The sequence below is a fragment of the Ovis aries genome, unplaced genomic scaffold (assembly GCF_016772045.2).
Source record: "Ovis aries strain OAR_USU_Benz2616 breed Rambouillet unplaced genomic scaffold, ARS-UI_Ramb_v3.0 scaffold_90, whole genome shotgun sequence".
NCBI classification, from domain to species: Eukaryota; Metazoa; Chordata; class Mammalia; order Artiodactyla; family Bovidae; genus Ovis; species Ovis aries.
The window spans coordinates 175,285-199,014 of record NW_024599829.1 but is presented as its reverse complement, the minus strand read 5'-3'; the positions used below and the strand labels follow the sequence as shown (position 1 = coordinate 199,014).

Here is a 23,730-nt window from a genome sequence, read left to right as displayed (position 1 = left end):
TTCCAGCCTGTGCTTAAATTATTGAGAATATTTTTAAAAGCCTAAAATGTAATTGAGAGTTGAATGAGATGGTTTATTTGATAACTACAAATATCCCCTCTTCTCTATTCAGTATGATACATATTTAAATGTCATTTTGTGGCCATTGATGATAACTCTCATACACTATATAGATTTGCAGTTTAACTCTTCCAAACCCCATTTTTTTTGTACACGGGTTTGAATGGTAATTTCTCTGTAAATGAAAAAGAAGGAAAGGAACATTACAGATTTGAAAATAAATTGTGAATATATTGGTTCTGAAGTTTGGAGTAAATTAAATACAGTATTTTAAATACCAAAGTCCTGCGTTTTATATAGCTGAAGTAAATTTTAGTGTGATTTAGTGGAATGATTAGTTCTCTGTAGTTTTCCCTGGTCTATCTTTCTTGAACTTCTACCAGTAGGAAGGTATTGGTTTAGTTAAAGATTTAATAGTTATAAATACATTATTATAGCTGGCCTTACATTACTTTATAGTAGTGACTAGAAGGTGAAGGAGGTAAAAATAACAGAAATGAAAGAGAGAAAAGCCAGCCTGAGATACTAAGACATGTGATATAGGAACAGAAAGAATTAAACATTTACAGGATGACTGATTATTAGAAAGAGTTGAACAGTACATCAGTTAGAAAGAAACCAATTTGTGCAAGTGAATAAGACACTAAAATTTTAAGTGCCTAAAATTCAAGTGAAACTTAGTATCCTCCAATGCCTTACTGAATATCTAAAACATGTATTTTTAAAGTTTGAGATGATACCTTTTGAAAAAATTGAGGTAATTATACTTTGCTTGCTATCCCTTTGTGTGACTATAAAATATAATATTTTATCTATAAATTAAGCACATTTGTAAATTAGGCACAAAATAAATATAGCTGATTTTGGCCATGTATATATACCTCATGATTCCAAATTTGTTTATATTTTTTTTTCTATTTATCACATTTCCAGCTAGCATGGATGCAAGGAAATTTTTCACATATAACATTACCCACATATTATATCTCATATATTTGTGCCTTTTTATTTTCTCTCAGGGTTTCATTTCTTTTTCTATTTTCTCAATAAATAATAGTGAGGCCAGGAAAGAGATGACTGATATATTTTTTTCCAAAGTACCATTTCTTAAATTCTACCAGGGCATAATATCCAGTTATGGTTGATAATACATGCTAATAGAATTATTATGTAAATATACTGCATTCCACAGTGTTAGTTTTCAAATCAAGTATCAAAGTTGTTTATGAGGAATTAATATTTTCCTCATAAACAAAAAGAACGTAAGGAAAGCTTTTTAAAATAAAAGTAATTTTTTTTTCTTCAAGTTTTGAACACTTTCTGTTATAAAGTGCCCCATGCTGCAGTCCATGGGGTCACAAAGAGTTGGATCAGACACAGACTGAGTGACTGAACTGAACTGATGACAAGGAATACTATGCATCATTATATTTACATATTTATAAAGACTGAAAACTAATTGCAGGTGGCTACAAACCGCTCTGAGTCATGGAAAATAGGAATAACATCACAGAATTTATTCTCTTAGGACTTTCTCAGAAAAAGGAAATTGAAATTCACTGTGTGGGTTGTTTTTTTGTTTGTTTGTTTGTTTGTTTTGTTTTGTTTTGTTTTACTGTTCTTACTTTGTTACATTGCAGTTCTGATCAGAAACCTACTTTTCATGATTTCTATCCCCTCCAGTCAACTTAGGAAGCAGCCCATGTATTTCTTCCTGAGTCACTTCTCCCTCACAGACCTTTGTTACACCTCCATTGTGACCCCCAAGTTAATTGCTGACTTGCTGGCAGCAAAGAAGACCATTTCCTGCCATGGCTGCATGACACAGCTCTTAACCATGCACTTCTTTGGGGAAGTCGAGGTCTTCATCCTCACGGGGATGGCCTATGATCACTATGTGGACACCTGCAAGCCTCTGTGCTGCACTCTGATCCTGACCAGATAGAAATGCATTGCAATGATCAGTGCTTCCTGCCCTAGGGGCTTCCTGCATTCCTTCAGTCAGTTTCTCCTGGCCATCTTTTTACCCTACTGCAGCCCCAACAAAACAGATCATTACTTCTGTGATGTGTAACCTTTGCTGAAACTGGCCTGCACTGACACCACCACAATCGGTCTCCTTGTCATCGCCAATTCGGGCCTCATGGGCCTGGTGATTTTTGTGGTCTTGTTGCTATCCTATGGTGTGATGTTATACACTGTCAGGTCCTACTCTGCAGAGAATTGCCACAAAGCTCTCTCCACCTGCAGTTCCCACATCACTGTGGTGGTCCTCTTTTTTGCTCCTTTATTCTTCATTTACGTTGGACCAGGAACTACTTTCAGTTCAGTTCAGTTCAGTTCAGTTCAGTAGCTCAGTCGTGTCTGACTCTTTGGGACCTCATGAATTGCAGCATGCCAGGCCAGCAACTACTTTACCAGAAGACAAAGTGTTCCCTCTTTTTTATCCTATCATTGCTCCTGTGTTCAACCATCTAATCTACACACTGAGAAACAGAAATGAAAAATGCCATAAAGAAACTCTGGTGCCATATCACAGTAAGAAATGAAATGAACTAAAACATACCTCTGATTTTCACCACTGAACTTGTTGAATATATGAATTTTATATACTGAAAACTTTAAAATGTATATGTTTTTTGTTTTGTTTTAGCAACATATAGATTCAAATATGAACAAGAGCTTACAACTCCCTGGATTTATCCAGACTCTCTGCCGTACTCTTTTCTAGTTTTCTTGTCTTCTTATTTATAGCTCCTCTTCCCCTCTGATCTTTTGGTTCTGTAATCAGTTTAGATATTTAGCAATAGACTATCAAAGGTATCATGTAATACAAATCAACACTGAGAACACATGTTCCCCATTTTATATGTGACTTTAATCAATAAAGCCAATTCCAGGTAGCAATGATTTAGAAGATAATTCCAACATTTACTTGCATCGTTTAAAGAATATTCTAAATGGCCAAATTTTGGACCTACAACCCTATTTCTTAAAAATATAGATTTCTACTCTCATAATTTTGTAGCCAGTGGCATCTGGAGCTTCTTATGTGTCCAACACTGGTACTCTTTTCTTTTGAAATTCAAGTACTTCGGCCACCTCATGCGAAGTGTTGACTCATTGGAAAAGACTCTGATGCTGGGAGGGATTGAGGGCAGGAGGAGAAGGGGGCTACAGAGGATGAGATAGTTGGATGGCATAACTGACTCGATTGACATGGGTTTGGATGGATTCTGGGAATTGGTAATGGACAGGGAGTCCTGGCATGCTGTGGTTCATGGGATCACAAAGAGTTGGACACGACTGAGCAACTGAGCAACTGAACTGAACTGAACTGAACTGAACTGAACTGAAGGAACTGTCTCTCCCAACTCTGTCCGTGTAAACATGAACTGCAACTCTGGCTAAGGCCAGCACCTGATAGTGTATATTTGTTATGGGTATCTCTTCTGGACCCAGAATTGCTTACTAACTATAAGGACTAGGACATATGCTCAACAAACCATCCATCAAGTGATAATAGCCCAGCACGCAGTCTTGTGAAGATATATGCAGGACTGAAAATACTGCTTGGCCATACAGTATGTGCTCAGTTAGTATGAGCTATTTTATTTTCCAGTCTCCTGTTATGCATCAGAAATGTAACCATTCTGATAATAACTTTCCTTTGGAGTGGTGAGGGTGTGAGAATGGGACTTATATTAATGTCATTTTCCTACTAGATTTCCCTGGTGGCTCAGACAATAAAGAATACACTTGCAATGTGGGAGACCTGGGTTTGATTTGCTTGAATGAGAATTTGTTTTCAAGTTGTAGAGAGAGAGCCATGCTAGCTACAAAATGAGTTGTCAGTGTTGAGAATTCTCAAAATGGGTGCGCGATTCAAAAATAAAAATAGCATAGTTCTATGACTGTTTTAAATGCCTAGCAAACAGCCTAAAATAAGTGCTAGAAATTCTTGCAAAAACATCTTAACATATTTGCTTGTTGTTTTAAACCTAGCTCTTGACAGCTATCCTAAAGCTCCTGGATAGGGCATACACAGTATACACATCAGAGAACATAACAGAGCAGGAAAGTGAAAGATCACCTTCTGGTGTGAAATAAGGAGGGGTTTTAATAAGAAAGCCAGCCAACCCTCAAAGTTTCCCTCTGCTTCAGAAGCCCTATCTTCCATCCAACCACACTTTTGTTATTGAAAAATAAAACTTCAAAAATTAACACAAATTTTTTTCTGTTTTATTTCTACTCTTGGAATAAAAGTTGTGAATATGAATTACTAAAATAATTGGAGACTGCAGCAACACAGATGGACCCAGAAATTATCTTACTAAGTAAAGTAAGGCAGAGAAAACCAAATATATGCAATCACTTGTATGTGGAATCTAAGAAAAAAAAATTACACAGATGGACTTTTTACAAAACAGTAACAGACTTGCAGAAGCAGAAAACAAACTTATGGTTATCAAAAGGAAAAGGGGAGAGGAGGGATTAATTAGGAGTTTGGGATTAACAGAATCAGACTACCACCTATAAAATAGATAAACAACAATGATATATTGTATAGCACAGGGAACTATACTCAATATCTTGTAATAACCTATAATGAAAAGTAATGAGATGGAAAATATACATGCATATAAACACACATATATATGAGTTGAATCACATGGCTATATACATGAAACCAGCACAATATATTAAATAGACTGCAGTTTAATAAAATAAACAAACATGTCATTTTCAATATCAATCATTAACTAGGGAATTCCTTCACTTTTGCATTTTGATCTCTCTTCTCAGCTTCTCAAGAACATAGCCATATTTCTCTCTCCAGCTGGATCATTAATAGCATGTAAAATATCAAGAAATGATGATGAGATTCTTTGTAATTTAGTGAATGATTTTACCAGTTCTTGCATTCAGGTTATTATCCACCTTTCATTAACTTTGGCTAAAATATTTTGCAAGCCAAAATAGAGAAGTTGATTCACACAAAATAATACCAATGCTAACAATATCTGGCCATAGAAATTCAAATTGTGTCAGGAAAAACGCAATTAATGATAGCCCTTTGTATATTTGACTAGTTTTGCATAAACTTATAAATTCATTTTAGCACCCCTTAATAACTATAAATATGTGGGGAACTCTTGTCTGAACCAATGGTAACATCTTAGTGGTTTCTAAATTAAATATTAATTATAAGTTCAGTAGAATCTTTGACATGTTCATTCAACATTTGTATAAAAACACAAATATGTTCTCTCTTAAAATGCATCATTTGACAAATTATAAGCTTTAAAGAAACTATAGAAATATATCCATTCATAGATACCCACTGACTGTTTAAAAAAATTTAGTGATACATGAAAAGATCTTAGAAACTTTCAGACAGACAATAAAGACAAAGTAAATTTTTTTAGAAGATGAATTCAGTTGTATGATTTCAGCTTTTGAACATATGTAAATACTACATTTTCAGGAACAAAACGGATGAGAAAATATGATTGTCTTATGGAATTACATAAAGTAAAGTTCAAGAAACAACTAAATAATAAATATTGTTATAACATTAAAAAGTCAAAGATTTACAACTGAGTAAAACTTATATAAATTAAAATGAAAAGACCCACAGCTTCCCATTCATTTTTATTTTTATGTGTTAGTATACTGTATTGGTGTACTTCACTCTGTCTCCTTTTCTAGGTTGTTTTCCTACAGAGCTTTCTAGGGCTTCCCTGGTGGCTTTGTTGTAAAGAACCCACCTGCCAATGCAGGAGATGTGAGTTTGATCCCTGGCTCAATAAATTCCCTTGGAGAAGGAAATGCAACCCACTCCAGTATTCTTGCCTGCAAAATTGCATGGACAGAGGAGTCTGGTGGGCTACATTCCATGGGATTGCAAAAGATTTGGACACGACTTAGCAGCTAAACAACAGCAAATGCATTCTCCATAGTAAGGTTTATCCAATCAGACCTTTTAGAAGTAGGAAATAGTAAATATATTATATGAATGAATTTATGAAACCATTGTATGTTTCTGTTATAGTTCTTTTAAAAATAAATTTTATACAAATACATATGGAAAATTCAATCAGAAAAAGCACATCATTTTAGTAATGAGTTAGCCATGCAAAGATAAATTGGGAAATTATCTGTGCATCTGACAAGAGAACCCATGGGGGCATGTGAGCTTCCACCCCACAAAAACAAACAAACAAACAAACAAAAACCACTCTAAAGCATAGGAGAATTTTCTGGGCATCACCTAGAAACTGTAATGCCCTAAGAAAAAAATTATTCCCCCCTAGGGAAAATTCAATCTTAAGTCCTAGGTCTACTCTCTGAACCTTTAATTCTGGCCGTAGGGTTCTCAGTATTTCCCATGGCAGCTCACTTCAGCCTCCCTCAGCTAGCTGACTCTGCCCTGTCCTGACAAATGGGCATTATATACAACATTCCTTACATTCTCCACGTCCCATGCCTAATTGTAGTGTCTTGGATGTTGATGCAATAGGGAAATGTAATTAAGGACTTTGGTATATTTATTTATTAGGTAGAAATTGAGAAACTGAAGCTATGGGTTTACATCTTTGGCAAAGTATACTGATGGGAAATTTTTAAATCTTCAGAGATATTGAGACCTATTCTATATTAAACATTTTTCAGAATTCTCCTTAAATGCTAATTCAACATCAAAAAGAATATATAATATATATGTACATACATATATAAATACTTATATATTCAAATTTTCTATAGAGGCAAAGGCAGAATATCAGAGACACATTTATTTTTTAGAAATGGAAAAATTTTGTGCTAAAAGTATTTCAAAGTTAGTTCAATTTGCCAAATACATCCCTATCAGTGGAACTCATGAGTTCTCTTATAACATGTTATGCAATTAGAAATGGAATGCTGCATGGAAATGGTAATTTTTAAAATTCTGACTTCATTTTAGGTGTGAGGCCTCATAAGAAATCTGTCTGATGAGTTAAGCAGCTGGTAAGTTAAATCCAGTTCCTAATTATACTGGTGACTTTCCTTAAAATGAATATTTGAATCATTCTGATTTTATCTATGATCTAAGCATTCTAACAAAACTTTGAAAAATTCCAGAATCTTTAAAATGCTACTTTCACTATTTGCGGAAACATTCTGTCTTCAATTATCATGAATTGTGATTTGCACGTGAGTTCTTAAAGTTGTCAGTGCTATATCTCTCAGCAACTATCAAAATATTACTAGATTTATTTATCTTTTTAATATTTCATAAATTTGATTAACAGTTATCCATTTGGATTCCATGATGGAAAAAAGTTGAATATGAAAAAGAATGGAGTGGCCCAGAAGATAAGTGGACAGTATTGCCATGAGGAAACCGGATATTAATGGCATTGAGACATGTATACTATCATGTAAGAATCGAATCACCAGTCTATGTCCAATGCAGGATACAGCATGCTTGGGGCTGGTGCACGGGGATGACCCAGAGGGATGTTGTGGGGAGGGAGGTAGGAGGGGGTTTCATGTTTGGGAACGCATGTAAGAATTAAAGATTTTAAAATTAAAAAAAAAATAAAAACAAAAAATAAAAAAATGAGTTTTTATAAAAAATAAAATACTAAGAAATAAAAAAACAATACAGTATTGTAAAGTAAAATAAAGTAAAAATAAAAATTTTAAGAAATAAAAACATTAAAAAAAAAACAAATCAAATCAAAACACCAGTATGCTTCTAAAATTATGCAGAAGCAAAAATGAATGATGAATTTTTCTAACAGCCTACTTGAATGGATAGTATTTAAGTGGTAGACTTCTTTTTCCCATGTTTAGATAATGAGATTTTTGAAATGAAGAAAAACATGAGGGAAATACAAACATCTGTCTAATTTAGGTAGAATTAATTAGTTTGCAAAGAAATAAAACAAAAGTATTAAATGACTGAAATACGCAGAACATTTAGAAATGTGGGGAAGTCAGCGCAATCCAGACCAGAGGGAAAGATTTGGCTTAATGATAGAATGTTTCTCTGTAAACTACAGCCTTCAGGTAAGAAATAGCAGATTGTTTATGGCAGGGAATCTATGCTATGTCTTATCTATCTATCTTTATTCCATGTTACAATATTACACATTTTAAATAAGCTCAAATGTATAGTAAGAATAATACAATATATCCATTGATATGACAAACATAATGTCAACGACAATGAATGTTTACTAAATTTTTTTTCTTAATATATACCAGTGTCTGTCCTAAGGGCTTCCCTGCTGGCTCAGCTGGTAAAGAATCCACCAGCAATGCGGGAGACCTGGGTTCGATCCCTGGGTTGGGAAAATACCCTGGAGAAGGGAATAGCTATCCACTCCAGTATTCTGGCCTGGAAAATTCCATGGACTGTGTAGTGTGGGACATGACTGAGTGACTTTCACTTTCACTTTCAGTCCTAGTGAAAGTCGCTCAGTCATGTCCAACTCTTTTCGTCCTAAGCTATTACATAAGACCTCAGAGTTAATTACAGTATTGCTCATTTTATAGATGAAGAAGTTGAGGTTACATATTTTGTCTATGATTATGCTCCAAGAGAATTTTGGAGCTGGTGTCTCAGTCTATGTAGGTCCAGAACTTATAACCTTAATTGCTAGAATCTACTACTACTTGAATAGTTAAAGGACTGCCTAAATTTATAACACTATGGGGGTTTCAAGAGGAAGGAGGTGAAACTAGCATGTTGAGCATCAAGTTCTGTATATGTAAGCTTATTTACATTCCACAATAGTCCTGTAAATTAAGCAATGCATGGTTATTTTAAGGAAGAAGGACAAAGTGTTAAAGAAGGTGAAGACTCCTGAATTTATCAGAGCTGTGTGCTGAACTCAGGTCTACCTCCAAAGTTTCTGATATTAATATTAATAATATTTCTTATATTGTTCAGGGAAGGATAGTACAATATGCAATTCCTGTGCTGGTGTACTTACATTTTCTCTGGGGCCTTGATCTTGTATTTAGTAATTATGTGTTACTAGCTCAGTTGTGTCTGACTTTTTGTGACTCCATGGACTTTATATAGCCCACCATGCTGCTCTGTCCATGGACTTCTCTAGGCAAACTTATTTACTGAAGTGTATAGCCATTCCCTTCTCCAGGAGATCTTCCCAACACAGGGACTGAACCCTGATCTCCTTCATTGCAAGCAGATTTTTACCATTGGAGCCACCAGGGAAGTCCTTAGTAATTGTAGAGGATGGCCAACAATTATTCAATGTATAGTACTTTCCAGATATGCTTTAAGAAATTTCATATTTAGTAATTATTTAATTTAAAAATAGCATATAAAGAGATATTTACCTCAGTTTTTCAGCAAACAGGCACAGGAACTGTAAGGAAATAACCATTTGCTGATACTGTATTTTTTTTTTTTTATATAGTCTCAATATATCAAGCAGAGAAGGGAAGGCAGGAGAGAGGTGGACAGATATCTTCCCCAAATTAATGGAGAATCAGAAGTCACACAGTATTGGAATCTGGAGAGATCTTCAGACACTATCTTTTCTCTTATTTTATGAGTGGGAGCCTGGGATCCTAGGGAATGAAGAGGGAAACAACAGAATGAGAGGAAAAAACTAGATATTTTGTCTATTCATATAGTGTATTTACCAGATGGTTAGCTGAATGAAGGTAAAAGTGTTTCTATTTTAGAAAATTCAAAGCATTCTTTTATATAGTCTTGCAGGTTGTGTGGGTGAATTCTCTAAGAAATTAAGGGAAGAAGTGCTACATTGTGTTTACTGTATTGCGTTTGGGAGAAACTATTTTGGAATTAAAGAAGCCCATTTTTTCTATATTTCCAACCTATGAAACTATAAGATGTAACTCAAATAGCTTCTGAAAGTAAATTTATCTTGAAAGAGGAAACAATCTTGCAAGAGAAATGTAGGCAAATAGAAAAAGCAGATTTGTAGATACATTAACCTATACATGTTACAAATAAAGTTTAAGAAATAGAAAAGTTTCATGGAGTATTTCACATGATGGAAATATTTCCTTTTATAAATCAACTCATGTACACCTGTGGCTAATTCATGTCAATGTATGGCAAAACCAATACAGTATTGTAAAGCAAAATAAAATTAAAATTAAAATTAAAAAAAAACACGGATTATGAGTCCACTCATAAAAATGACTTGTTCTTCAGTTTTATCATGAATTACTTGACTAATGGATGATTCCTTATTTCTTTTATTATTCCTTTAAAACTATAGCACATCGTTTGCTTTCCACTTTTGCTTTTTTTAATTTAATTTATATTTATTTAGCATTGACTATGTGCCAAGCACTGTAAAACCCACCCATACATCCTACACCAATTTTGTGATTTCATTTGAAACCATTTAATCAAGAAAATTCTGTAGTTACTTCTATTTTACATCCTACATGGGCATATTATATGTCACCCTACTTAACACTATTAAGATTATCTCTTCTTTCATTCTTGACAAATATTTCTTGTTTCCTCACAAAATAATTTAAATTATATAAAAACTGGAACTTTCTCTAATTTGCCACTGTATTCTTAGCTCTTAGAAGAATATTAATACTAGATATTCAAAAGAGTTCTATTAAATGAAAGTGATTTGAGTGGGTCTCAAAATAGCATGTCTTTAAAAGTCATTGGTACCATTTTAAGTAGATATTAGGTTTCCATTTTCTCATCATTGATTCGTTTCATTACCTTTGTCATTTCAGATAATTTTCTTGAACATCATCAAATCATGGAAGATAGAAATAATGTTACTGAATTTATTCTCTTGGGACTTTCTATGGACAAGAAAGTCCAGATCCTCTGCTTTTATATTTCTTACTCTGTTACCTGGCTATTTGGTTGAGGAATTTGATCATGATTTCTATTACATGCAGTCAGCTAATCACCCAGCCCATGTACTTCTTCCTTAACTACCTTGCACTCTCAGATCTCTTCTACACCTCCACTGTGACACCCAAACTCACGACTGACTTACTGATGGGGAAAAAGTTCATTTCTTATAAAAACTGCATGACACAGCTTTTCAACACACACTTCTTTGCAGGGATTGAGGTCTTCATCCTCACAGCGATGGCCTATGACCGCTATGTGGCCATCTGCAAACCTCTCCACTATGCCATCATCATGAACAGGCAAAGACATAACTCAATTCTCATAACATCATGTACAGGGGGACTTCTTCATTCTCTTGGTCTCTTTCTTCTTGCGATTGTTTTACCTTTCTGTGGCCCCAATGAAATAGATCACTATTTTTGTGATGCATATCCTTTGTTGAAACTAGCCTGAACTGATACACACAAAATTGGCTTTTTTGTCATTGCCAATTCTGGCTTGATGAGACTGGTGATCTTTGTGGTTTTGATGGCCTCCTACATTTTGATTTTGTATAACATGCACACATATTCTGCAGAAAGCTGTCATAAAGCACTTTCCACCTGTAGTTCCCACATCCGAGTCATGATACTCTTTTCCCACCTTCCATCTTTGTTTACATTAGACCTGTCACAACACTACTAGAAGATAAGGTGTTTACACTCTTCTACACAATTATTGTCCACATGTTAAACCTGCTTATCTACACACTTAAAAACAGGGAGATGAAAAATTCCATAAGAAGAGTTTGGTGCAATAAAATATTCTGGGAAGGGAGGTTAATGACTTGAAGGTCATTCGTTTTTGATGCCAGTAACTGTCTTCTCATCACTCCCTTTGTTGCTGATTCTCTCCTGTTAATGGGAAAATCAGTCAAAATGTGTAAAAGCCAAGCCTTCAACAACAGCTTACCTTCAGTGTTCCTTCTTTATTTTTTACTCAATGTGTTTTCCTTGATTTCACTTATAATCCCCCTGTTAAAAGAAAAAAAAGAAAAAAGAAAACTTTTTACAGAGTAAAAACACATTGAAAACTCTGGAGAAAGAGTGATACTGCCATTATTAAAGGCTAAACCTGGGGGAGACCTAGCCCTCAAAATACTTGGCCTCAAGGTATAAAAGGTAAAAATATGTTAAAAGGTCAAAGACAGTCAAAGAATCCGCCTGCTAATGCATGAGACACAGGTTCAATCCATGGGCCAGGAAGATCCCCTGGGGAAGGAAATGTCTAACCACTCCAGTGTTTTCTGCCTGGGAAATCCCGTGGAGAGAGGAACCTGGTAGGCTACAGCCCATGGGGATGCAAAACAGCTGGATATGACTCAGTGACTAAACAACAACAAAAATACAGTTGTAGGAAAATAGGAACAATCACATACTGAAAACTCCTTTCAGAACTATATACCTAGCCTTGTGCCCTACAACTCTAGAATTTTTAAAATCAAGTATCTACAGATTTTTTTGGTGCATATTTGTAAACCGCTATTATTTTACTTAAATGATGAGAATATTTAGATCAAAGTAGAACATAGTGTAAAGTGCAGTCTTATAGTCTACATGGCATGTCCCTCTGAAAAGTAAGTCATTGTGTGATCTGCTTGCGAAGTGACATTGTAAGTATTGGGGAAAATATGTGTGTGTGTGTGTGTGTGTGTGTGTGTGTGTGTGTATGAACTCCTGCTATTTTAACTGGGTTTGACATTAAGTATATATGATCACAGAATAAAAAAAAAAAAAACAAAAGTGATTTTGCTACAAAAAAGAAAATATAAATCCCTTCAGTTCAGTTCAGTCGCTCAGTCATGTCCAACTCTTTGCAACCCCATGAACTGCAGCACACCAGGCCTCCCTGTCCATCACCAACTCCCAGAGTTCACTCAGACTCACGTCCATTGAGACAGTGATGACATCCAGCCATCTCATCCTCTGTCGTCCCCTTCTCCGCCTGCCCCCAATCCCTCCCAGCATCAGAGTATTTTCCAATGAGTCAACTCTTCGCATGAGGTGGCCAAAGTACTGGACTTTCAGCTTTAGCATCATTCCTTCCAAAGAAATCCCAGGGCTGATCTCCTTCAGAATGGACTGGTTAGATCTCCTTGCAGTCCAAGAAACTCTCAAGAGACTTCTCCAACGCCACAGTTCAAAAGCATCAATTCTTCAGTGCTCAGCCTTCTTCACAGTCCAACTCTCACATCCATACATGACTACTGGAAAAACCATAGCTTTGAGGAGACGGATCTTAGTCGACAAAGCTAATGTCTCTGCTTTTGAATATGCTATCTAGGTTGGTCATAACTTTCCTTCTGAGGAGTAAGCGTCTTTTAATTTCATGGCTGCAGTCACCATCTGCAGTGATTTTGGAGCCCCCCCAAAATAAAGTCTGACACTGTTTCTCCATCTTTTTCCCATGAAGTGATGGGACCAGATGCCATGATCTTCATTTTCTGAATGTTGAGCTTTAAACCAAATTTTTCCCTCTCCATTTTCACTTTCACTTTCATCAAGAGGCTTTTAGTTCCTCTTCACTTTCTGCCATAAGGATGGTGTCATCTGTATATTTGAGGTTATTGATATTTCTCCTGGCAATCTTGATTCCTTTTCCTGTTTGGAACCAGTCTGTTGTTCCATGTCCAGTTCTAACTGTCATTTTCTGACTTGCATATAGGTTCTCCAGAGGCAGGTCAGGTGGTCTGGTATTCCCATCTCTTTCAGAAATTTCCACAGTTTATTGTGATCCACACAGGCAAAAGCTTTGGAATAGTCAATAAAGCAGAAATAGATGTTTCTCTGGAGCGCTCTTGCTTTTTCCATGATCCAGCGGATGTTGGCAATTTGATCTCTGGTTCCTCTGACTTTTCTAAAACCAGCTTGAACATCAAGGGGTTCATGGTTCACGTATTGCTGAGGCCTGGCTTGAAGAGTTTTGAGCATTACTTTACTAGCATGTGAGAGGAGTGCAATTGTTTGGTAGTTTGAGCATTCTTTGGCATTGCCTTTCTTTGCGATTAGAATGAAAACTGACATTTTCCAGTCCTGTAGCCACTGCTGAGGATTCCAAATTTGCTGGTATATTGAGTGTAGCACTTTCACAGCATCATCTTTCAGGATTTGAAATAGCTCCACTAGAATTCCATCACCTCCACTAGCTTAGTCTGTAGTGATGCTTTCTAAGACCCACTTGACTTCACATTCCATGATGGCTGGCTCTAGGTCAGTGATCATACCATCATGATTGTCTTGGTCATGAATATCTTTTTTGTACAGGTCTTCTGTGTATTTCCACCACCTCTTCTTAATATCTTCTGCTTCTTTTAGGTCCATACCATTTCTGTCCTTTATTGAGACCATCTTTGCATGAAATATTCTCTTGGTATCTCTAATTTTCTTGAAGAGATCTCTAGTCTTTCCCATTCTGTTGCTTTCCTCTATTTCTTTGCATTGATCACTGAAGAAGGCTTTCTTATCTCTTCCTGTTATTCTTTGGAACTCTGCATTCAGGTGCTTCCTGTTCTCCTTTGTTTTCCACTTCTCTTCTTTTCACAGCTATTTGTAAGCCCTCCCCAGACAGCCATTTTGTTCTTTTGCATTTATTTTCCTTGCAGATTGTCTTGATCCCTGTCTCCTGTACAGTGTCATGAACCTCCATCCATAGTTCATCAGGCACGCTATCTATCAGATCTAGTCCCTTAAATGTATTTCTCACTCCCACTGTATAATCAATCACAAGGGATTTGATTTAGGTCATACTTTTATGGTCAAGTGGTTTTCCCTACTTTCTTCAATTTAAGTCTGAATTTGGCAATAAGGAGTTCATGATCTGAGCCACAGTCAGCTCCTGGTCTTGTTTTTGTTGACTGTATAGAGCTTCTCCATCTTTGGCTGCAAAGAATATAATCAATCTGATTTTGGTGTTGACCATATGGTGATGTCCATGTGTAGAGTCTTCTCTTGTGTTGTTGGAAGAGGGTGTTTGCTATGACCAGTGCATTCCCCTGGCAAAACTCTATTAGCCTTTGCCTTGCTTCATTCCGTATTCCAAGGCCAAATTTGCCTGTTACTCCAGGTGTTTCTTGACTTCCTACTTTTGCATTCCACTTCCCTATAAAGAAAACGACATCTTTTTGGGTGTTAGTTCTAAAAGGTCTTGTAGGCGTTCATAGAACCGTTCAACTTCAGCTTCTTCAGTGTTACTGGTTGGAGCATAGACTTGGATTACTGTGATATTGTATTGTTTGCCTTGGAAACTAACCGAGATCATTCTGTCATTTTTGAGATTGTATCCAAGAACTGCATTTTGGACTCTTTTGTTTACCATGATGGTTACTCCATTTCTTCTAAGGGATTCCTGCCCCCAGTAGTAGATATAATGGTCATCTGAGTTAATTTCACCCATTCCAGTCCATTTTAATTCACTGATTCCTAGAATGTTGATGTTCACTCTTGCCATCTCCTGCTTGACCACTTCCAATTTACCTTTATTCATAGACTTGACCTTCCAGGTTCCTATGCAATATTGCTCTTTACAGCATCAGACTTTGTTTCTATCACCAGTCACATCCACAGCTGGGTATTGTTTTTGCTTTGGCTTCATCCCTTCATTCTTTCTGGAGTTATTTCTCCACTGATCTCCATTAGCATATTGGGCACCTACTGACCTGGGGAGTTCCTCTTTCAGTATCCTATCATTTTGCCTTTTCATACTGTTCATTGGGTTCTCAAGGCAAGAATACTGAAGTGGTTTGCCATTCCCTTCTCCAGTGGACCACATTCTGTCAGACCTCTCCACCATGACCCACCCATCTTGGGTGGCCCCATGGGCATGGTTTACTTTCATTGAGTTGTACAAGGCTTTGGTCCTAGTGTGATTAGATTGACTAGTTTTCTGTGATTATGGCTTCAGCATGTCTGCCTTCTGATGCCGTCTTGCAACACCTACTGTCTTACTTTGTCTTACCTTGAACATGGGGTATCTCTTCAAGGCTTCTCCAGGAAATTGCAGCTGCTACTCCTCACCTTGGATGAGGGTATCTCCTCACGACCGCCCCTCCTGACTTTGGACATGGAATAGCTCCTCTAGGCCCTTCTGCGCCTGTGCAGGCACTGCTCTTTAGACGTGGGGTAGCTCCTCTCAGCCGCCGCTGCTGGCCTTGGGTGGTGGCGTAGCTCTTCCCAGCTGACACATCTGATCTCGAATGTGAGGTAGCTCCTCTCACTCATTCCTGTTCCTTTGCAGCCTGTTACACTCCGCCACAGCCCTGGAACTCGGACATGGGGTAACTCCTCTTGGCCGCCACCCCTCAGGCATGGGGTCCTCCTAGCTTCTGCTCCTGACTTCAGATTTGGGGTAGCTTCTCTCGGCTGTGCTATGTGTGCCAGTTGAACATACTAATATATCATTAGCATTTCTATAATCAGAAAAATATGTAAAAGTACTTCCTTAAATAGCTTTAGTTGAGGTTGTAGATGCTTTCATTTACAATTAATTTTCCATTATGCTTCTATAGTTTATAAGCATATTTTTAGTCCAAGAATTTGACATCATTTTGGTACTTGATTATAAGATTCTTGGGGGAAAGGATATTCTAACAGGAAAAAAAAAAAAAAAAAGTAGAAACATCCCATTGATTCCTAGGCAGGATAGTTGAAAGTTTGTCTCTCTCATGTTAACTAGATGCTATACTAACAAAATGGAAAAATAATTAGAAAACTTAACTGGTTCCCCCTTTTTTTTCCCCCTCTTAAATGTTTTTCCTTGATAGCCTCCAACTTAATATCAAAGGACTTTGCATACTTTATGTTATATTATAATATTTCATAACTTACATTTTACTGAAAATATCCCCATGTCTGATTTCCAGATTTCAGGTTTTGTTAATATTAATGAGTTTACTGATTAATTAATAAATGATCACAAGATCTTCATTTTCATATTTAAGCGATTTTTGAAAGCATAATATTCATCTAATCATAAACTAACGAGGCTACTAACTATTTGCTGCTAACATAAATTTACATTTATATATAACTATAGCATATTTTTATTCATTATTTTATATATGATGAATGTTTTCTTAGTATAAAATATAAATATTTCATGGTACAAAATGCTTCATGAATTAATGTCTGCTTAACAATATGAGCATATGGTTGATAATACTATAAAACTTAATTTAAATTATATATGGAAAAATCTATTTTTTGTATTTGAAAGTTATTATCATTTACTATAGCTTGATAGAAATTTGCCAGATGATTATCTCATTAGATAAAATCGTTTATCTCTGAGTAAATGGTGGCAATGTTCTGAATGCAGCCAGAATCTTAACTGCATTGGTAATGACATAAGCTCTGAATCCTAGGACTTTGCTCTATTTCCAAATGTGGAAATGCCCTTCTGACTTTTGAAACTAAAATAAAGTGAAATCATCACTAGCATTTATGTTGAATAGATTTTTTTTTTTGTTTCCTACACAAGTGTTGTATCGCCTCTGTGATTCTGGGAATGGAATGTACACATAAGCCTTTAGTTTGATTTCCAAATGTGGTTAAATTAGGTGACCTGGGAGATTACATGAGTTGAGTGAACTCCAGGAGTTGGTGATGGACAGGGAGGCCTGGTGTGCTGCGATTCATGGGGTTGAAAGAGTCAGACACGACTGAGCGACTGAATTGAACTGAACTGGGAGATTACAACCCCCAACCTCCCTGTCACCTTCTCTAAGATTGAGACAGTTCCCCAAAGAAGATCTGGCCAACTCTTGCCAGCTGATATGTCACAGCTAATAATTCCTTATACTCTGAGGAGTTTGAGTACTAACTGAAAGCCCACTTTTGTTCAATACTGAGACTGCAAATCATGTTCTTTATGTTGAAACAAAATTTGAGGAAGCCAAAGGCCCAGATAATCAGAAATAAGCTTTTATTTATTGATTGATATGGACCATTTTTAAAGTCTTTATTGAATTTGTTACAATATTGCTTCTGTTTTATGTTTGATTATTGGTTATGTGGGATCTTAACTGCCCAATCCAGGGGTCGAACCCACACTTTCTGCACTGGAAGGCAAAGTCTACTGAACTGTCAGGGAAGCTCCAGAACCAGATTTTGAAGTTTGGTTTATTATAGAATAAACGGTTTGAAAGAGAATGGAGAAAAATCTCGCGTGTTGCTTCAAATCTAAAGGACCCACCCAATGTCACTAGTTGCTTTATTGTATAATTTTAAATTTCAATTTGTTTAAAATATGTCCTTATTGCAGTAGATACTTAACTGAATTGTTACCACACAAAGTGGTCAAAGTAATGAGGATTTGAAGAAAATTTGTAATACAACATATGATATTTTAAAAAGTAATAACTGTGTGCTTAAATTAAATTGAATTGAACCAGAGTCTCTGGTTCAAGTGAGCTGTAGCTGTCCATGAGATCTCATTAGATTTATAAACGTCTATTTTCATAGAATATATAAACTTCTATTTCCATAGAATTTTTATAGTTTCTTAGGCAATGGCACCCCACTACAGTACTCTTGCCTGGAAAATGCCATGGATGGAGGAGCCTGGTGGGCTGCAGTCCATGGGGTTGTGAAGAGTTGGACACGACTGAGCCACTTCACTTTCACTTCTCACTTTCATGCATTGGAGAAGGAAATGGCAACCCACTCCAGTGTTCTTGCCTGGAGAATCCCAGGGACGGGGGATTCTGGGCTGCCGTCTATGGGGTCGCAGAGTGGGACACGACGGAAGCAACTTAGCAGCAGCAGGAACAGTGCAAAGAAATGTCATTAACACTATTGACATAATTTTTTCTTCTGATATTAATACAAATACTATCTTTCTTTTCATTAATACTTACACACTCAATATTCTTCCTTTACTTTTAACCACTTGGTATCTGTATTGTTGAGGTTAATCTCAGCTATATTTAAAAGTCTATTCTGGGGGCTGGCGGGCAAAGCAGGAGGCACCGCACCTCGGCCAGAGGTTGCTGCTGCAGTTGCTGCCCTCTTCCCCACCGCTGCTTCTCCAGTCCCATCAGTGGCTATCCCACGAGCTGCAGAGAATGGACGAGAGAGAGGAGGAGGGTAAGAAACTCGCTCCAATGCACAGAGTGTGTCCCCCTGAATGGCAATGTGCTGGGAAGGAGAGGGAGAATGACTTTGGCAACTTCACCCATCATTTTAAAATGGGACCCCTAATGTTTGGAAATCCGACCCTAACAATAGAGAGGCTTTTGGAACCTTTTGTTACACAGATAGAGAAGTCTTGAGGCTACCGTAATAATAAGACTGAAAACCAGAGGCAGGAGGCTTAAGTTCAAATCCTGAGAAAACCAGAGAACTCCTGACTCCAGGGAACATTAATCGATAGGAGTTTATACCTACACTGAAACAAAGCACCACCCAAGGGCCAACAAGTTCCAGAGAAAGACATACCATGCAAATTCTCCAGCAAAACAGGAACATAGCACTGAGATTCAATATACAGGCTGCCCAAAGTCACACCAAACCCACTGACATCTCAAAACTCATTACTGGACACTTCACTGCACTCCAGAGTGAAGAAATCCAGCTCCACCCATTAGAACACTGACACAAGCTTCCTTAGCCAGGGAACCTTGACAAGCCACCCATCCAACCCCACCCACAGTGAGGAACCTCCAGAATAAAGAGGAAAAACAAACTGCCAGAATACAGAAAGGCCACCCCAAACACAGCAATCTAAACAAGATGAAAAGGCAGAGAAATAACAAGCACATAAAGGAACAGGATAAATGCCCACCAAACCAAAAAGAAAGAGGAAGATTTACGGAATCTGCCTGATAAAGAATTCCGAATAATGATACTGAAAAGCCATTTAAAATCTTAAAAACAAAATGGAGTTATGGATAAATAGTCTGGAGACAAGGATCGAGAAGATTCAAGAAGTTCTCCAAGCCAGGCTTCAGCAATACGTGAATCGTGAACTTCCTGATGTTCAAGCTGGTTTCAGAAAAGGCAGAGGAACCAGAGATCAAATTGCCAACATCTGCTGGATCATGGAAAAAGCAAGAGAGATCCAGAAAAAAACATCTATTTCTGCTTTATTGACTATGCCAAAGTCTTTGACTGTGTGGATCACAATAAACTGTGGACAATTCTGAAAGAGATGGGAATACCAGACCACCTGACTTGCCTCTTGAGAAATCTGCATGCAGGTCAGGAAGCAGCAATTATAACTGGACATGGAACAAAGAACTGGTTCTGAATAGGAAAAGGAGTACTTCAAGGCTGTATATTGTCACCTTGCTTATTTAACTTATATGCAGAGTACATCATGAGAAACTCTGGACTGGAAGAAACACAAGCTGGAATCAAGATTGCCAGGAGAAATATCAATAACCTCAGATATGCAGAAGACACCACCCTTATGGCAGAAAATGAAGAGGAACTAAAAAGCCTGTTGATGAAAGTAAAAGTGGAGAGTGAAAAAGTTGTCCTAAAGCTCAACATTCAGAAAACAAAGATCATGGCATCCGGTCCCATCACTTCATGGGAAATAGATGGGGAAAAAATGGAAACAGGGTCAGACTTTATTTTTTTGAGCTCCAAAATCACTGCAGATTGTGATTTCAGCCATGAAATTAAAAGATAGTTACTCCTTGGAAGGACAGTTATGATCAAACTAGATAACATATTCAAAAGCAGAGACATTACTTAGCCGACTAAGGTCCGTCTAGTCAAGGCTATTGTTTTTCCAGTAATCACGTGTGGATGTGAGAGTTGCACTGTGAAGAAGGCAGAGTGCCGAAGAATTGATGTTTTTGAACTGTGCTGTTGGAGAAGACTCTTGCAAGTCCCTTGGACTGCAAGGAGATCCAACCAGTCCATTCTGAAGGAGATCAGCCCTGGGGTTTCTTTGGAAGAAATAATGCTAAAGCTAAAGCTTCAGTACTTTGGCCACCCCATGCGAAGAGTTGACTTATTGGAAAAAACTCTGATGCTGGGAGGGATTGGGGGCAGGAGGAGAAAGGGACGACAGAGGATGAGATGGCTGGATGGCACCACTGACTCGATGGACGTGAGTTTGTGAACTCTGGGTGTTGGTGATGGACAGGGAGGCCTGGCGTGCTGCAATCCGTGGGGTCGAAAGCATCGGACATGACTGAGCGACTGGACTGAACTGAACTGAACTGAGAAGAAATAAAAAAGAGTCAGTATATAATTAATAATGCAATAAATGAGATAAAAAACACTCGGAGGGAGTCAATAGTAGAATAACATAGCAGGAGATAGGATAAGTGAGGTAGAGGATAGAATGGTAGAAAAAAATGAAACAGAGATGAAAAAAAGAAAAAAAAAACAATGAAAAGAAATGAGAACAACCTCAGAGACCTCCAGAACAATATTAAACGTCCCAACATTTGAATCACAGGAGTCCCAGAAGAAGAAGACAAAAGAAAGACCATGAGAAAATACCAGAAGAGATAATAGTTGGAAATTTCTCCAAAATGGGGAAGGAAATAATCACCCAAGTCCAAGAAAACCAGAAAGTCCCAAACAGGATAAACCCAAGGTAAACCACTCCATGACACATATTAATCAAATTAACAAAGATCAAACACAAAGAACAAATATCAAAAGCAGCAAGGAGAAAACAACAAATAACACACAAGGGATTCCCATAAGGATAACAGCTGATCTTTCAATAGAAACTCTTCAGGCCAGAAGGGAATGGCAAGACATACTTAAAGTGATGAAAGAAAATAACCTATAGCCCAGATTACTCTACCCAGCAAGAATCTCATTCAAATATGAAGGAGAAATCAAAAGCTTTACAGGCAAGCAAAAGCTGAGAGAATTCAGCACCACCAAACCAGCTCTCCAACAAATGCTAAAGGATATTCTCTAGACAGGAAACATAAACAAGGTGTATAAACCTGAACCCAAAACAACATAGTAAATGGCAATGGGACCATACTTATTAATATTTACCTTAAATGGAAATGGTTTGAATGCCCCAACCAAAAGACAAAGACTGGCTTAATGGATACAAAACAAGACCCATATATATGATATCTACAAAAGACCTACTTCAAAACAAGGGACACATACAGACTGAAAGTGAAGGGCTGGAAAAATATATTCCACACAAATAGAGACCAAAAGAAAGCAGGAGTAGCAATACTCATATCTGATAAAATAGACTTTTAAAAAAATGCTGTGAAAAGAGACAAAGAAGGCCACTACATAATGATCAAAGGATCAGTCCAAGAAGAAGTTATAACAATCATAAATATATATGCACCCAACATAGGAGCACCACAATATGTAAGAAAAATGCTAACAAGTATGAAAGGGGAAATTAACGATAACACAATAATAGTGGGAGACTTTAATACCCCACTAACACCAATGGATAGATCAACTAAACAAAAAGCTAACAAGGAAACACAAACTTTAAGTGCTACAACAGAACAGTTAGACCTAATTGAGATTTATAGGACATTTCACCCCAAAACAATGAATTTCACTTTGTTCTCAAGCACACATGGAACCTTCTCCAAGATAGATCACACCTTGGACAATAAATCTAACCTTGCTAAATTCAAAAAAATTGAAATCTTTCCAAGCATCTTTTCTGACCAAAATGCAGTAACAATAGATTTCAATTACAGGAGAAGAACTATTAAAAATTCCAAGATATGGAGGCTGAAGAACACGCTGCTGAATAACGAACAAATCACAGAAGAAATAAACATATGCATAGAAATGAATGAATATGAAAACACAACAACCCAAAACCTAAGGGGCACTGTAAAACACTGCTAAGGGGAAGGTTCATAGCAATACAGGCAAACCTCTAGAAATAAGAAAAAAGTAAAATAAATAACATAGTTCTACACCTAAAGCAACTAGCAAATGAAAACATTTGAGGGTGTCATAGCAAACACCCTCTTCCAATAACACAAGAGAGGACTCTACACATGGACATCACCAGATGGTCAACACCGAAATCAGACTGATTATATTCTCTGCAGCAAAAGATGGAGAAGCTCTATACAGTCAACAAAAACAAGACCAGGAGCTGACTGTGGCTCAGATCATGAACTCCTTATTACCAAATTCAGAGTGAAATTGAAGAAAGTAGGGAAAACCGCTAGACCATTCAAGTATGTCCTATATCAAATCTCTTATGATTATACAGTGGAAGTGAGGAATAGATTTAAGGGCCTAGACCTGATAGATAGAGTGCCTGATGAACTATGGAATGAGGTTCGTGACATTGTATGGGAGACATGGATCAAGACCATTCCCATGGAAAAGAAATGCAAAAAGCAAAATGGCTCTCTGGGGAGGCCTTACAAAGAGCTGTGAGAAGAAGAGAGGTGAAAAGCAAAGGAGAAAAAGAAAGATATAAGCATCTGAATGCAGAGTTCCAAAGAATAGCAAGAAGAGATAAGAAAGCCTTCCTCAGCAATCAATGCAAAGAAATAGAGGAAAACAACAGAATGGAAAAGACTAGAGATCTCTTCAAGAAAATTAGAGATATCAAGGGAACATTTCATGCAAAGAATGGCTTGATAAAGGACAGAAATGGTATGGACATAACAGAAGCAGATGTGGCAAGAACACACAGAAGAACTGTACAAAAAAGACCTTCACAACCCACATAATCACGATGGTGTGATCACTCATCTAAAGCCAGACATCCTGGAATGTGAAGTCAAGTGGGCCTTAGAAAGCATCACTACGAACAAAGCTAGTGGA

At 37.1% G+C, this 23,730-nt stretch overlaps 2 pseudogenes; both read left to right on the top strand.

Moving 5' to 3' along the window:
* The first annotated feature begins 1,548 nt into the window (after positions 1 to 1,548).
* LOC106990695 (olfactory receptor 4P4-like) lies at positions 1,549 to 2,619 on the top strand (annotated as a pseudogene).
* An 8,222-nt stretch (positions 2,620 to 10,841) lies between these two features.
* LOC106990696 (olfactory receptor 4P4-like) lies at positions 10,842 to 11,775 on the top strand (annotated as a pseudogene).
* Positions 11,776 to 23,730: the final 11,955 nt, after the last annotated feature.